The sequence below is a fragment of the Pan paniscus genome, chromosome 14 (assembly GCF_029289425.2).
Source record: "Pan paniscus chromosome 14, NHGRI_mPanPan1-v2.0_pri, whole genome shotgun sequence".
Taxonomy (NCBI): domain Eukaryota; kingdom Metazoa; phylum Chordata; class Mammalia; order Primates; family Hominidae; genus Pan; species Pan paniscus.
Genome location: NC_073263.2, coordinates 19,191,587 through 19,208,962, shown reverse-complemented (window position 1 = coordinate 19,208,962; position 17,376 = coordinate 19,191,587). Strand labels below are relative to the sequence as shown.

The window sequence follows — 17,376 nt, the reverse complement described above, 5'->3', positions numbered from 1 at the left end:
CAGTGGCACAATCTCGGCTCACTGCAGCCCCCACCTCCCGAGTTCAGTTGATTCTTCTGCCTCAGCCTCCTGAGCAGCTGGGATTACAGGCATCAGCCAGCACGCCCAGCTAATTTTTCTTGTGTGTTTTTTTAGTAGAGACGGGGTTTCACCATGTTGGCCAGGCTGGTCTCAAACTCCTGACCTCCAGTGATCCACCTGCCTCTGCCTCCCAAAGTGTTGGGATTACTTATAGGCGTGAGCCACCGTGCCCGGCCATAAGGCCATTTTTGAAAAATGAAACCTAGGTCTCATTTTGATTCTACATCAGTAATAAAGACTGAAAGGAAACGCTAATTCACAGGGCAGCAGGTTTTTGTTTGTTTGTTTGTTTGAGACAGAGTCTCGCTCTTTCGCCTAGGCTGGAGTGCAGTGGTGCGATCTCGGCTCACTGCAACCTCCGCCTCCAGGGTTTAAGCGATTCTCCTGCCTCAGCCTCCCGAGTAGCTGAGACTACAGGCGTGCATCACCACACCTGGCTAATTTTTTGTATTTTTAGTAGAGACGGGGTTTCACTGTGTTAGCCAAGACGGTCTCGATCTCCTGACCTCGTGATCTCCCCGCCTCGGCCTCCCAAAGTGCTGGGATTACAGGCGTGAGCCACCGCTCCCGGCCTGTGTTGAGGTTTAAAAATGTGTCTTTTAATGATTTTTGCCTCCCCTCCCCCTTTTTCAAGGACTCTAAGGTGCACGGGATTAGGTTAGTCATGATCTTTGCTTCATAAGGCACTGTCATCATTGCTTCACACATAGCCTGCTTTTTTTCTTTGTATTATATATTGAACCTTCATTGATATGGTTACCATAGCTACACTACCTCCCAAACATAGTGGCATAAAACATTCATTCATTATGCTCACAGATTCTGTGGGTTAGCAATTTGGCTAGAACACAGTGGGGAAGGCCAGTCTGTGCTCTGTGATGTCTGGGGACTCAGTTGGAAGGCATAGAAGTCTGAGGCTGGAATCGTTTGAAGTTTTCTCACTCATAGGTCTGGCAGTTTTTGCTGGCTGTCAGCTGAGACCTTAGCTGGGGTTGTTAGCAGAAACACCTACATGTGGCTTTCCTCGTGGCCTGGGCTTTCTCACTACATGGTCGCTGGGTTCCGGAGCGGGTGTCTCAAGAGAAAGTGAGCCAAGAGAAAGCTGTATTTTCTTTTTAATGACCTAGCCTTGTAATAAGATTGGACATTACCGTGTTCACCCCTGTTCCACATTGATTTTCCTGGGATATTTGTTTTTATCACAACCACTCCTGAGAAACCATCTTAACAAAGATATAATGTTATTGATAGGAATGGGGCAATATACAGGTGGCCGTCTGTATGCGCAGGTTCTGCATCCACAGATTCAACCAAAATCTGATTGAAAACATAAAAAAAGAAAAAAATACAGTATAACAACTACTTACATAATTAGGTATTATAAGTAATCTAGAGATGATTTAAAAGTATTCGTGAGGATGTGTATTACTTATATGCAGGTACTCTGCCTTTTTATATAAGGGGCTTGTGCATCCATCCTGGGGGTGGCCACAGCTGTTCTTGGAAATAATGCCTGTGTGCCATGGCCCCACCTCCCCCAATCCCTGCAGATATGGACTGCTGCAATGTTACTGTGAACTGCTTAGTTTACATCATTATTGACAGATGCGGTTGTATTTTCCTGTGGTGCCCCAGAGTGCCTTAGGGCACAGTTTGGGAAGCAGGGTCCCAAGTGGAGAGCTTATGTCTTCTCTGCTCATCTTTAGCTAAGGTAGATTCAAGGCTGGGATCTGGAATCGTCTGAAGGCACTTTTCCAGTGGTTGATACTGGCTGTTGGCTGAGGCTTTGGCTCGGGCTCTTGGCCAATACACTAACCCATGGCCTTTTGATGTGGCCTGGGCTTCTTGCCTGGTAGCTGGGTTCCAAAGACAAATGTCTTGAGGGATCAGACTGAAAGCTGTATCACATTATTTGATCTAACCTCAGAAGTCACAGTGTGTTACTTCTATCTGGCAGTCACAAAGTTTCCCCTGGTTTTCAGGGAGGGAAGATAGAGTCTCTCTCGATGGATATGTGGCAATGTTTTGGAAGAGCCACGTGGGACCAGAAGTAATGCTGTCACTATTTTCTGAAAGTATAAGCTACTTTGATTATATATCTGGTACCTGATAACTGTAGAATGTCAGCTATATTGTAGACAACATTTTCATGACAAAATTGACCCCTAATTGATAGATTGCATCTGGCCTGGGAGAACTACGGGTACCTGATGGGTATATCATATTTAGGACTTAATGCAGAGATTCTTCTTCTTTTTTTTTTTTTGAGATGGAGTCTCGCTCTGTTGCCCAGGCTGGAGTGCAGTGGTGCAATCTCATCTCACTGCAAGCTCAGCCTCCTGGGTTCACGTGATTCTCCTGCCTCAGCCTCCCAGGTAGCTGGGACTACAGGCATGTGCCACCACACCTGGCTAATTTTTTGGTATTTTTTTTTTAGTAGAGATGGTGTTACACTGTGTTAGCCAGGATGGTCTCGAACTCCTGACCTCAAGTTATCCACCCACCTTGGCCTCCCAAAGTGCTGGGATTACAGGTGTGAGCCACCACGCCCAGCTAAAAGCTTTTTCTTATGAAAAATTTGAAACATATGCGAAGAACACAAAATGGTATAACCTCTTTCTACCATTGCCCAGCTTCAACAGTGATCAACGTTTTGCCATTCTTGTATCATCTATGCCTTCACCCAGTTTCTATCTCCTGCTTGATAATGATTTATGGCTCTTTTTTTTTTCAGGTAAAATTTACATATATTAAAGTGTACAAATCTCAGCTGTAGGATTTTGACAAACGGTAAGCCCCGGTGACCCACACACTCACCAAGACACTATGTTTTTCATTTTCACCTTCCCAGTCAATAGCCATCTGTCCTGAGGCAATTGCTGTTTTGATTTTTTTTCTTTTTCACCTCAGATTAGTGTTGCCTATTCTGGAACTTGATATAAAAGGAATCATACAGAATTTTACTTATTTATTTATTTTTAAGAGAGAGTCTAGCTCTGTCGCCCAGGCTGGAGTGCAGTGGTACAGTCTCGGTTCGCTGCAACCTCCGTCTCCTAGGTTCAAGCGATTCTCATGTCTCCGGAGTAGCTGGGATTACAAGCATGTGCCACCACGCCCAGCTAATTTTTGTATTTTATATTCTTTGTGTCCAGCTTCTTTCAATTGATCTAATGTTTATGAAAGTCATTTATGTTGGCATGAGCTGAGTACTCTTCCATTGTATGGATATATCACAATTTGTTTTTCTATTCTAGTGATAGACCTTTAGGTTGGTTCCAGTAAAGCTTCTGTGAACTGGTTAACCTGCCTTAATATTTGCTTGCAATATATACTGCTTTTGAAATACAATAGCATTTAATTAAAAATTCCACTAATTTATAATTTTTGAGGCTGATCTGTCCCTCACCCCTCCACCTTAATATATTGTTCTGAGTTAGTGTTGTACTTCAGCAAATATCCATTAATTTTAACATTTAACATTTCAAAGTTTATTTCAAAGTTTATATAAAACTGGTACCTAATAGTTGAGAATTCTTGCTTTTGCCAGAAATTGAATTGAATACTTTTTTGAACACCAAAGTTTTCCCCCAAAAATCATTTTACCTTTCACTAAACTAATGAACTAATGGCATAATAAGCAATCTCTCTTTTTTTTTTTTTTTTTTGAGACGGAGTCTCGCTCTGTCTCCCAGGCTAGAGTGCAGTGGCATGATCTTGGTTCACTGCAACTTCCACCTCCTGGGTTCAAGCAATTCTCTTGCCTCAGCCTCCCGAGTGAGTAGCTGTCACTACAGGTGCACACTACCACACCTGGCTAATTTTTGTATTTTTAGTAGAAACGAGGTTTCACCATGTTGGCCACGCTGGTCTCAAACTCCTGACCTCAAGGGATCCACCTGCCTCAGCTTCCCAAAGTGTTGGGATTACAGGTGTGAGCCACTGCACCTGGCCAATCCCTCTTTTTTATTTCTCATTTGTTTTCCATTTTATTTTTCAGAATTGAGTCCCTAAGTCCTGAGTTGGTGGCAGCTGCATCTGCTGTGGCAGATTCTCTCCCTTTTGACAAGCAAATAACCAAGTCAGAGTTGTTGAGGCAGCTCCAGCAGCATGAGGAAGAGTCAAGGGCACAGAGAGATGCAGAGAGAACTAAAATTAGGTGAGTGAATCAAACCTTTAAGTCAGTAATGTTTATATCTCAAAATGGGCCATTTTCATGTGGCTAGTGGGTAATACACATAGTATATACCATATAAGTGGAATTTGTATATAGCATGTATGGCATAATTTTAGCAATTCAATTTTTTTTTAAAACTTAAGACATAAGTATGACTATAGTTTTTAAGAAACCAATTGAATAAAGTTTCCTTTTAGGAAGTTACAGTTTCTTGTCCATGAAAATAGAAATGGTAAATTCAGTAATGTTATTAAAAATAAATAACAGAATAAGGTAGCTTCTCTGAGAAAAGTAATTTTTTTCAGTTAAGTAGCTTGTTGGTTTTATGCACAGTATGATAATCTTCAGGTCTGTTTCCTTCTCTTTTTCCTCCTATTCTTATGTATCAGCTGACATCTTTCCACTTATTCTCTTCGTCTCTCATTATTTTATGCCATGTTATACTACTTGCTGCCTACTTTATAGTAAGTGGTAACACTGCTTTATTTTGTAGAGTGATCTAAATCAGTTGTTCTCAATGAGCATGTGTACCAGATTTATTTCAAGAAGTGAAAAGAAATGGCCATATGCGCTGGTTCATGCCCATGATCCCAGCACTTTGGGAGGCTGAGGCAAGAGGATCACTTGAGGCCAGGAATTTGAGACCAGCCTGAGCAACAAAGCAAGACCCCATCTCTACAAAACATAAAAAAATTAGCTGGGCACAGTGGCTTGTGCCTGTAGTTCTAGCTACTTTGGAGGCTGAGGCAGGAGGATCACTTAAGTCCAGGGTTTGAAGCTGCATTGAGCTGTGATCTCACCACTGCACTCCAGCCTGGGCAATAGAGTGAGACCCTATCTCTAAAAGAAATAGTAATTTTTTAAAAAAGGAAGACATAGATATCTGGACTGTCAGTTCAGTGACTCATTTTATTTGTGTTTGAACAAATACAAAGCAGCAAATAAATATGGCTAACTCTTGGTTTTAATTTAGTTATCAAATGTAGGTGATAGGTATACAGATACTGATTTTACTTTCCTATCATTTTCTCTGAATAATTTTTCATGAGACACTTAATGATTTAAATGAAGATTTCTGAAGAACATCTTTAAAAGATGAAAGTAAACATTAATTGTAATGTTCTGTGTTATGTGAGTGTTAATAGGTGACATTTTTTATTTAAACATTTTTATGCTGTATAATTAGTACACAAAAATGAAATAAGAATTAAATGATATCAGTCTCCTGTTGAAGAAAGTTTTTACTGTTCTGTAGCTAAGATTTCTAATACACTTGACCTTTTTATTATTTCAGTTTCAGTAACGTAATATCAGATATGAATGTTGCCAGATCTGCTACAGCTAGAGTTTGTTCAAGACCAGAGCATCAGATTCAGTTTGACAAGGGCTATGACAATTATCCTGGCCAGGAGAAGACTGCTGATCTTACAAAAAGGTATCAGGCTTTGTAATCTTCTGGGTTTTGTTTGTGTAGTTTGTTTTTACCTTAACTGTAGACTTTTACCTTATTGCGTGTGTGTATTATTGCTGTTGGATATCTGAGCATTATGAATGCATTTACATCTGTGTTCTTACTCTCTGTATACCACTTCCTAGAGAGGGAACCATGTGCTGGATTTAGCCAGTCCTGCAGTTTTCCATACCTGAAATCAAAGTGGGCCATGCTTCACATCTACCCATGATGAATAGTGGTCTTTTGATTTAGAATAAGAGGAGCTGACTGAATTCTGAACAAATAAGTATTTTGTGAGAAACATTATTTTTCATTTTGAATATAAGTGACTAATACTGTGTATTCATATCCCCTTTATATCTCAATACGTGCTTATCTTTTGGTGTATCTTAGAGAAATAACCCACCATCAATGAAAAGAAGGAAAGGCAAGAGGAAAAAAGTTTATATAGTACCTTAAAGTGGTAGATTATTTGTGGCCATTTGAATTTACTGATTTGAAGTTCTTAAAGATGCTGAGCCATGCCTTACATAGTTATTTTAGAATCTAAAGTTGTTCTGTATTTGCATAAAGTTTCTGTTCTTTCTCACCTTTAAACCCTGAAAGTGACAGCTGGGAAGGAGGAACCAGATATTTGGCATGGTCTGCAAAAATTAACTTGTCTTTACAGCAGGATATGCTCACAATTGGAGTGTTTTCAATGCATTATGTATTCTGTGGATTTAAGTGAAATCAGAAACTTGAGTTAACTCCTTCCAGGTGTTAAATTACTGATTTATACAAGAAAGTTGGAAAAGGTGGTCAGCAGTTAACACAGGAAGTTCAAGAGGTTATGGTGACTTTGGAAGATTATTTGAATTACTAATTTAAAGTGATTCAGTGTCTGTTACATACTATTGAATACAGGAGAGGTCTACTTGGAGTTTTACTTAATAATATTTAACTGAGTCGGTTAATTCTCGAGAATATTTAACTGAATCATTCATCTTGGACGTGATTCTGTGCAACTACATTAGGATGGTATATTATAATTTGATTTTTAATATTATATTTGATATTTAATATTTTTAAAATTAGAAGCTAAAATAGGAAAGGGGTTTCTTTGCCTCCAATGTGTTAAAAAGCCAGGGAGTAAGGGGAAGCAATGATGAGACACCAAGTTGTTCAGCCTGCTGTGACTGGGGTAGGATCTAGGGTATTAACCCCAGACAACCCAGGCCTGGACTGATTCCTTCTGTTGGAGATTGACAGTTCACACTGGCCTGCCTCAGAATGTTGGCACTGCCACTGACTGTTCTGTGACTGGGCACCTTTTATAGCCTCCATCAACCTGTTTCCCCAGCTATAAAATGCTGAAAGTGAAACCTAGCTTAAATGGCTTTCTTGAGGAATAGATCTGGTACACAGTAGGTGCTCAGCAAATGTCCATTCCCTTTCTTTATAGTACATTACTCTTTTGAAATTCAATACTTTACCAAGACATTTGCCCTCTGCTGTGACTTGCTTTAATCCACCATCCTATTTGCCAGACGTGCAGTTGAGGGAGAAGAAGGCAAGGCAGTGAAGAGAGTTCTGGAGCATAAAAGCCTTTGTTTATAAATAACTTGGGAACCTGCTAGAGGAAAGATTATATGTTTGAGATCACGTTATTTAACGTTCATATGGTATTTGCATTTTTTCCAGTTATTTCTGTTCAGTAGAGAGAAGTAATTTAGTTTATAAAAAAAAAATAATTCTTTTTTTTTTTTTTTTCAGACAGAGTCTTGCTCTGTCGCCCAGGCTGGAGTGCAGTGGCATGATCTTGGCTCACTGCAAACTCCATCTCCTGGGGTCAAGCGATTCTCCTGCCTTAGCCTCCCAAGTAGCTGGGACTCAGCCTCCCAAGTAGCTAGGATTACAGGCATGCGCCACCATGCCCAGCTAATTTTTTTGTGTGTTTTTAGTAGAGACAGGATTTCACCATGCTGGCCAGGCTGGTCTTGAACTCCTGACCTTGTGATCTGCCCTCCTTGGCCTCCCAAAGTGCTGGGATTACAGGCATGAGCCACCACGCCCAGCCTCAAAATTATTTTTAAAACTAACCCCCCACTTTATTTTTTATTTTTATTTTTTGAGATGGGGTCTCTCTCTTATTGCCCAGCCTGGAGTGCAGTGGCACAATCTCGGCTCACTGCAACCTCTGCCTCCTGGGTTCAAGGGATTCTCTTGCCTCAGCCTCCTGAGCAGCTGGAATTACAGGCACCTGCCATCACATCCGGCTAATTTTTTTGTATTTTTGGTAGAGATGGGGTTTTACCATGTTGGCCAGGCTGGTCTCGAACTCCTGACCTCAGGTGATCCACCCACCTCGGCCTCCCAAAGTGCTGGGATTACAGGCATGAGCCACCTTGCCTGGCCAACCCTCCAGTATATAAACTGGATTTTAACCTGCCACTAGATTTATTCAAGTAAATATATGAATTGATGCATAAAGCAGTTGATTATCAAATGTGCAAGAAAATGTCACCTATTAACTCTCTGATATTAATTTCAATAGCTAATTTAAAATAGTCATGTAAAGAAAGTTAATAATTATTTTAAAATTACAGAATGATTGCTTTATGAAAGGGAATGTTGTGATTTGCCTATGCAATTTTTTATAATTATGATTTATAATTAAACATTGCAGTGTTTTCTGCCCTTAAAGACAAATGTTGACTTTAACTTTAGCATAGTTTTATAGTTTTTCACAACATGGAGTTTTTAAAACCTTAATATAAATGGGAAAAAATAAAAATTATGGCAAATTAAGCTAATCTTTTCAATTAGGTATTTTGGAAATTAAATTGCTTTAACTAATTTGTTGTATATGAAGCAAAACTTCAAGTGCACATTTCTGTTTTTAGTTTATTGGTCCTAAAAATGTGTCAATTTAGCTAAGATTTTTGATGTGGGTCAGTGGAATTATTTTTAATTTCTACATAGAATATTTCACTTAAGATATTTTCTCATAATTTTTGTTGACAGTTTAAAATATATTCATTAAAATGTTATTTTCTTTTTTTTAGACTTAGGAAAAATATATTCACGGGGAAAAGACTTAATATTTTTGACCTGACGGCAGTTACTAAAGACACACCTGAAACAGGTTTGTTAAGGATAACACTATTGGAGGTGTTGGGTTCGGGGCGCGGGCAGCTGGGTTCTCCCTGTTCCCTTGGGCAGGTGCAGGGTCGAGGGGTTCAAAGCCTCCGGAACGCGTTTTGGCCTGAGTTGGGGAGCGGAGCGGGGAGGCACCTGCGGCTTGCTGCCCCGCCCCCTTCTCCGGCTCGCCGCAGACCGATAAGCCCGCCTGCTCCCTCTGCCGGCCCTGGGGCCGTGTCCCCCGGGGAACTCCAGCCGAGGCCTGGGCTTCTGCCTGCAGGTGTCTGCGGCGAGGCCTCTAGGGTACAGCCCGATTTGGCCTCATGGTGGGTTTCGGGGCCAACCGGCCGGCTCGCCGCCTGCCTTCTCTCGTGCTGGTGGTGCTGCTGGTAGTGACCGTCGTCCTCACCTTCAACTGCTGGAGCATCTCTTCCTGCCACGTCCTGCTTCAGGAGGAGGTGGCCGAGCTGCAGGGCCAGGTCCGGCGCACCGAAGTGGCCCGCGAGCGGCTGGAAAAGGGCAATTCGGACCTCTTGCTGTTGGTGGACACGCACAAGAAACAGATCACCAGAAGGAGGCCGACTAGGGCCGCCTCAACAGCCGGCTGCAGGTCAGACAGGGCCTGGGGAAGAGATGCGAGGATGACAAAGTTAAACTACAGAACGACATATCATATCAGATGGCAGACATACATCATTTAAAGGAGCACCTTGCCGAGAGCTTCGTCAGGAGTTTCTTCGACAAGAAGACCAGCTTCAGGACTATAGGAAGAAAAATACTTACCTTGTGAAGAGGTTAGAATATCAAAGTTTTCAGTGTGGACAGCAGATCAAGGAATTGAGAGCACAGCATGAAGAAAACATTAAAAAGTTAGTAGACCAGTTTTTACAGGAACAAAAGGAAGAGACCCTCAAGATTCAATCAAATGATGGAAAAGAACTGGGTATAAACGATCAAGTAGTACCTAAAAACATTCCAAAAGTAGCTGAGAATGTTGCAGATAAGAATGAAGAACCCTCAAGCAATCATATTCTACATGGGAAAGAACAAATCAAAAGAGGTGGTGATGCAGGGATGCCTGGAATAAAAAAGAATGACCTAGCAAAAGTCGATGATCTTCCCCCTGCTTTAAGGAAGCCTCCTATTTCAGTTTTTCAACATGAAAGTCATCAAGCAATCTCCCATCTTCCAACTGGACAACCTCTCTCCCCAAATATGCCTCCAGATTCACAGGTAAACCACAATGGAAACCCTGGTACTTCAAAACAGAAGCCTTCCAGTCCTCTTCAGCGTTTAATTCCAGGCTCAAACTTGGACAGTGAACCAAGAATTCAAACAGATATACTAAAGCAGGCTACCAAGGATAGAATCAGTGAGTTCCATAAATTGAAGTAAGGCCACTTCTTTGATGAGAATGAATCTCCTCTTCATCTGCAGCATGGCTCTAAACTGGCGGATTATAATGGGGATGATGGTAACGTAGGTGAGTATGAGGCAGACAAGCAGGCTGAGCTAGCTTACAATGGGGAAGAAGATGGTGATGGTGGAGCGGAAGACGTCCAAGATGATGAAGAACGAGAGCTTCAAATGGATCCTGCAGACTATGGAAAGCAACATTTCAATGATGTCCTTTAAGTCCTAAAGGAACACTTCAGAAAACCTAAAGTGCTGTAAAATGAAATCATTTTCTATTTTGTCCTTTCTGACTTTTGTTGTAAAGATGAGTTGTATCAGTTGTAAAAATACATTGAGATAGAATTAAGGAAAAACTTTAATGAAGGAATGTACCCATGTACATATGTGAACTTTTTCATATTGTATTATCAAGGCATAGACTTTTTTGGTTATGATACAGTTAAGCCAAAAACAGCTAATCTTTGCATGTAAAGCAAACTAATGTATATTTCACATTTTATTGAGCTGACTTATTTCCACAAATAGATAAACAAGAAAAAATGGTTGTACAGGTTATATGTTGCACAGCATAACCATAGTAAGAACAAAACAGATATTCAGCAGAAAACTTTTTATACACTGATTCTTTTTTTTTTTTTGAGACAGAGTTTTAGTCTTGTTGCCCAGGCTGGAGTGCAATGGCACAATCTTGGCTCACTGCAACCTCTGCCTCCTGGGTTCAGGTGATTCTCCTGCCTCAGCCTCCCAAGTAGCTGGGATTACAGGCACCCGCCATCACGCCCAGCTAATTTTTGTATTTTTATTTTTGTATTTTTTTTTAGACGAGTCTCGCTCTGTCCCCCAGGCTGGAGTGCAGTGGCGCCATCTCGGCTCACTGCAAGCTCCGCCTCCTGGGTTCAAGCAGTTCTCTGCCTCAGCCTTCCGAGTGGCTGGGATTACAGGCGCCTGCCACCACGCCCGGCTAGTTTTTTTGTATTTTTAGTAGGGACGGGGTTTCAGCATCTTGGCCAGGCTGGTCCTGAACTCCTGACCTCATGATCCACCTGCCTCGGCCTCCCAAAGTGCTGGGATTACAGGCATGAGCCACCACACCCAGCCTAATTTTTGTATTTTTAAAATAGAGAGCTAATAATTGTATATTTAATAGAGACAGGGTTTCACCATGTTGGCCAGGCTGGTCTTGAACTCCTGACCTCAGGTGATCCTCCTGCCTTGGCCTCCCAAAGTGCTGGGACTACACTGGTGAGCTACTGTGCCCAGTCTACACACCAATTCTTGTTAGCCCAACAGCTGTGCTGTTCTATCTACCCCTCATTTCATGCTCAAGGAGTCATACCTAGAATAGTTACACACAAGAGGGAAACTGGAAGCCAAACACTGGACAGTATGTGTACAAAGTCACCTCCCTACTCCTTTTATTTTACATGAGTGCTGATGCATTTTGGCAGATGAGCTTTCAGCTGAGGCCTGATGGAAGTTGAGATAACCTGCAAAGACATAACAATATTTATAGTTACATATCTTAGTTTTTTGTTTTGTTTTGTTTTCTTTTTTCTTTCTTTCTTTCTTTTTTTTTTTGAGACGGAGTCTTGCTCTGTTGCCCAGGCTGGAGTGCAGTGGCGCGATCTTGGCTCACTGCAAGCTCTGCCTTCCGGGTTCATGCCATTCTCCTGCCTCAGCATCCCGAGTAGCTGGGACTACAGGCGCCCGCCACCACGCCCAGCTAATTTTTGTTTTTTTGTATTTTTAGTAGAGACGGGGTTTCACCGTGTTAGCCAGGATGGTCTCGATTTCATGACCTCGTGATCCGCCCACCTTGGCCTGCTGGGATTACCGGCATGAGCCACCGCTTCCGGCCACTTAGTTCTTGAAATTGTGTGATGAGGCAGCAGGGAGGAGGGCAGGGCGGGCTGCAGGCGGGGTCCGGCTCTGGGGCCAGTCTGGGCCACGGTCGGGGCCCAGTCGAGGGCTGGACTGGTTAGGGTTCAGGCGGGATCCAGCGTCCGAGTTCTGGTGGGCCGGCCTGGGGCAGGATCTGGCTCTGGCTGCGGGTCCTGGCCCGGGTCAGGGTTGGGCCTCCGATCCAGCCCGCCCCGGGGCAGGGTTCAATCCCTCGCTTGCCGAAGTCCCTGGCGCTGGCCGGGGTGGAAGACTTGGAAGGCTCTATGTCGGGAAAGGGGCTCTGAAGACCACGTGGGGCCGCTCGAAGGGGCCTGGGGCCACCCTCCTCTCTGGGTCAAAGGTCATCGCAACGGCCGGGAAGAACTTCCTCTTCCTTGGCTCTCCCCACTTACTTCCTGATAACCTGGTAGCGGTCTCCTGCGGGCGTCGTGGCTTGGGGGGAGGCGTAGCAACTTTAGGCAACTTCCCAAAGGTGTGCGCAGGTTGGGGGGGTGGGGCGCCGCGCCCCGGGAGGTGGCGGCGTCTGCGACAGCGGGAATATTAGAGTGGACCTGCAGGCTGGTCGCGAGGAGGTGGAGCGGCCCCCGCCGTGTGCCTGGGATCGGCAGGCTGGGGCAGGAGGGCAGCCGCGTGTCAGGTGACCAGCGCCATGTCCAGCCAGGTGGTGGGCAGTGAGCCTCTCTACATCATGGCAGAGCCGGCCAGGCCTGACAGTCCAAAGGGCTCCTCGGAGACAGAGACCCGAGCCTCCTGTGGCCCTGGCCCCTGGTCCAGCTCCCACCCACTGCCTCCCAGGCCACAAGGAAGAGGAGGATGGGAAGGGGCTGGGCCTGGCGAGCAGGGCGGTGGGAAGCTGGTGCTCAGCTCCCTGTCCAAGCGCCTCTGCCTGGTCTGTGGGGACGTGGCCTCCGGCTACCACAACGGTGTGTCATCCTGTGAGGCCTGCAAAGCCTTCTTCAAGAGGACCATCCAGGGGAGTATGGAGTACAGCTGTCTGGCCTCCAACGAGTGTGAGATCACCAAGCGGAGACGCAAGGCCTGTCAGGCCTGCCGCTTCACCAAGTGCCTGCGGGAGCGCGCCTGGACCGCGTCTGGGGTGGGCGGGAGAAGTACAAGTGGCGCCAGAGGTGGACCCGCTGCCCTTCCCGGACCCCTTCCCTGCTGGGCCCCTGGCAGTCGCTGGAGGCCCCTGGACGACAGGCCCAGTGAATGCGCTGGTGTCTCATCTGCTGGTGGTTGAGCCTGAGAAGCTCTATGCCTTGCCCGACCCTGCTGGCCCTGATGGGCACCTTTCAGCCGTGGCTACCCTCTGTGACCTCTTTGACCGAGAGATCGTGGTCACCATCAGCTGGGCCAAGAGCATCCCAGGCTTCTCATCGCTGTCGCTGTCTGACCAGATGTCAGTACTGCAGAGCGTGTGGATGGAGGTGCTGGTGCCGGGTGTGGCCCAGCGCTCACTGCCACTGCAGGATGAGCTGGCCTTTGCTGAGGACTTAGTGCTGGATGAAGAGGGGGCACGGGCAGCTGGCCTGGGGGAACTGGGGGCTGCCCTGCTGCAACTGGTGCGGCGGCTGCAGGCCCTGCGGCTGGAGCGAGGGGAGTGCATTCTACTGAAGGCCCTGGCCCTTGCCAATTCAGACTCTGTGCCCATCGAAGATGCCGAGGCTGTGGAGCAGCTGCCAGAAGCTCTGCACGAGGCCCTGCTGGAGTACGAAGCCGGCTGGGTTGACCCCGGTGGGGGTGCTGAGCAGCTGCCAGGCAGGCTGCTGCTCACGCCACCGCTCTTCTGCCAGACAGCGAGCAAAGTGCTGGCCCATTTCTATGGGGTGAAGCTGGAGGGCAAGGTGCCCATGCACAAGCTGTTCTTGGAGATGCTCGAGGCCATGATGGACTGAGGCAAGGGGTGGGACTGGTGGGGGTTCTGGCAGGACCTGCCTAGCATGGGGTCAGCCCCAAGGGCTGGGGCGGAGCTGGGGTCTGGGCAGTGCCACAGCCTGCTGGCAGGGCCAGGGCAATGCCATCAGCCCCGGGGAGCAGGCCCCACTCCCTCCCCTCCCCCCTCCTAGGGGATGTCAGAAGCTGGAAACGTGTGTCCAGGCTCTGGGCACAGTGCTGCCCCTTGCAAGCCATAGCGTGCCCCAAGAGTGTAGGGGGCCTTGCCGAAGCCATAGGGGGCTGCAGGGGATAAGTGGGAGGCAGAAGCCTATCTCAGGGAGGGAAGGGGATGCAGGCCACAGTCTCCCAGTGGGTGATGCTTTTGCTGCTGCTTAATCCTGCCGCCTCTTCAGAGCAGAGTGGGACTCGGAGAGCAAAGGCCCATGCTGCCTTTGCTCCTCCTCTCATCATTTGCATTGGGCATTAGTGCCCAGCCTTGAAGCAATAACTCCAAGCAGGCTCCAGCTCCTGGACCCCTGGGGTGGCCAGGGCTTCCCCATCAGCTCCCACCCAGCCTCCTCGGGGGTAGGAGAGCACTGCCTCTATGCCCTGCAGAACAATAACACTATATTTATTTTTGGGTTTGGCCAGGGAGGCGCAGAGACATGGGGCAAGCCAGGGCCCAGAGCCCTTCACTGTACAGAGACTCTATTTTAATGTATATTTGCTGCAAAGAGAAACCGCTTTTGGTTTTGAATCTTTAATGAGAAAAAATATATATACTATCGAGCTCAAAAAGAAAATTGTGGAATGCATGATTGACAATGTATTTTTTATTTCCATTTTTTCAAGTAATGCCAGTACTGTTACAGCCAGCACTGACTAAAATTTTTATATTTTCAGAGTTGATGCTGGTGAAGACATTCATGATTTAAACACCAGATCCTGAAATGTGTTAAATCTACTTTGAAATGAATCTGCAATCAGTATTTCAAAGCTTTTCTGGTAATTTTAGTGATCTTATTTGACTAGACTTTTTCAGAAGTACTAAATAAGGAATTTTAACAGGTTTTTATTAATGCACAGATAAATAGAAGTACAGTGAGGTCTATAGCCATTTTATTAAAATAGTTTAAAAGTTTGTAAAAAAATGAATCTTTGCAATTACTTAATATGTTATTTAACCCATCAAGCTTATATTTGCTGGACTTACAACTTATTTTAAATGCGTTTATCTTTTTTGACACTATTCAGTGGAATGTGTAAGCTAGCTAATTCTTGTTTTCTGATTTAAAGCACTTTTAAATCTTATCCTGTTCCCTAAAAACAAAAGGTTTTGATCACAAGGGGAAATGTAAGATTGTTAACCCTGTTTTTCAGAAGGGCTACTGTTAATTGCACCTAAACATGAAATGTGTTTTCCCACTGTCTCACAGAATGCAACATTCCACAGGAGAAACCTGACCAAAACTAGCAATATCGACAACTCTAACAGATTCTAGTCAAAATTCAAACTTAATAGTGGTAAAGAAACAGGTTGTTCACTTGTCGAGGTGCAACAATTCTTAAGACTTCTGTTTGAAATTGCTCAATGACTAGGAAAAGATGTAGTAGTTTACCAAAATTATGTTTCCACCATATCAAAGTAAACAATTCATGCCTTTATAGGGTCAGGCCTACAATAAATAGGTATGGTGGTTCACAGAATTTTAAAAATAGAGTTAAAGGGAAGTGATGTACATTCTGGGGACATTAGGGTAGGGAGATGAATCAAAAAATACCCCTAGTAATACTTTTTATTTAATACTGCAAAAGCTTTGCAAATGGAAACCATGCAATTACTTGCCTTAGTTCTTTTGTCATAAAAACAATCACTTGGTTGGTTGTATTGTAGCTATTACTTATATAGCAACACTTCTTCAATTAGCAGTCTAGACATTTTATAAACAGAAATATTGGACCAACTGATAATATTTCTGACTATTAATATTTTAGTGCTATAAAATACTATGTGAATCTCTTAAAAATCTGACATTTTACAGTCTGTATTAGACATACTGTTTTTATAATGTTTTACTTCTGTCTTAAGATTTAGGTTTTTTAAGTGTATTTTTGCCCTGAATTAAGTGTTAATTTGATGGAAACTCTGCTTTTAAAATCATTATTTGCTGGGTTCTAATAAATTAAAAATTAAACTTGAAAAAAAAGAGAATAACTATTTCTCAGGTGGAGAAACATTCCATCTTTCCTAGATGTCCTTCCTTAGTGTTCTGACGGTATAATAGTTGAATATTTTAATATTCCATCCTGTCATTGGCCTGGATCCTGCTTAGGAATGTGGTAGTCATTATAAGGAAAACTTGGGACTGTAACATCCCCCCAAACTGGGAAGGCGTCGAGAGACCAAAGAATAATTTGGGCAAGTCCAGCTTGATGAATAGATGAGTTTACTAGGACTTACATACTGGACATTCCTAAGCAGCTCTAGAGTCACCCTGCCTCCCGTCTCTAAGCTGCCGTTTCAGCTAATGTTCTAACTGTTTGCCTACTCTGTGTGCACGATGACAGTGTTCTCTTTGACATGTTCTCAGGTATGCCCTGGGATGTTTGGGTTCTCAGGGATCCCTGCTCCTCAGCTGGGCACCAGGGCCTTGACTCCCTGCCCAGCATTCAGGATCCAAGCAACACACATACACTCTTAAGTAACCTGGTAGGGGACACATCACACTACAGTTGTCAATATTGCTAGTTTTGGTCAGGTTTCCCCCATGAAATGTTGCATTCTGTGAGACAGTGGGAGGTAAGTACTACCAATTACCGAATCCAGAGGTTCAGATTAGCTACTAATTTGGGTTAGAACATTAATAACTACCATTTGCAGTGTACCTCTATGCTATTACATAAAGATATACTGGTTCCTGCCCTTAGGCAGCTTACTGCCTAGAAGAGGAGATAGCATTTATAAAAAAACTTACTGAAGTGACTTAGTGATTGTTCAGGAGATGGGAAGAATATTCAAGGAATATATTTAACGGACTTGTAGTGTTTTCTCTGGGTAAGAAATTTGCCATTTTAAGTCTAAAACAGAAATAAGAGTGTCCTCTTGCTTGACATTAAATTTGGTTTACTAGTAAAATCAATGAAGAAACTCAATACAAATGGTCTCCAGTGTATAAGTGATGAGCATTTCTAAAGAATAGAAGTTAGTTTTTTGGATCTTGTAGAAATAATGTTGTATATGGACTTGGGAGGCTGAGACAACAGGATGGCTTGTGACTAGGAGTTCAAGACCAGCCTGGGCAACATAGTGAGCCCCTTTCTCTAAAAAATAGAAAAAAATTATCCAGGCATG

At 44.1% G+C, this 17,376-nt stretch overlaps 2 pseudogenes; both read left to right on the top strand.

Moving 5' to 3' along the window:
• The first annotated feature begins 1,711 nt into the window (after positions 1–1,711).
• On the top strand, positions 1,712–12,507 carry LOC100994945 (protein GOLM2-like; annotated as a pseudogene).
• A 136-nt stretch (positions 12,508–12,643) lies between these two features.
• On the top strand, positions 12,644–14,438 carry LOC100988577 (steroid hormone receptor ERR1-like; annotated as a pseudogene).
• Positions 14,439–17,376: the final 2,938 nt, after the last annotated feature.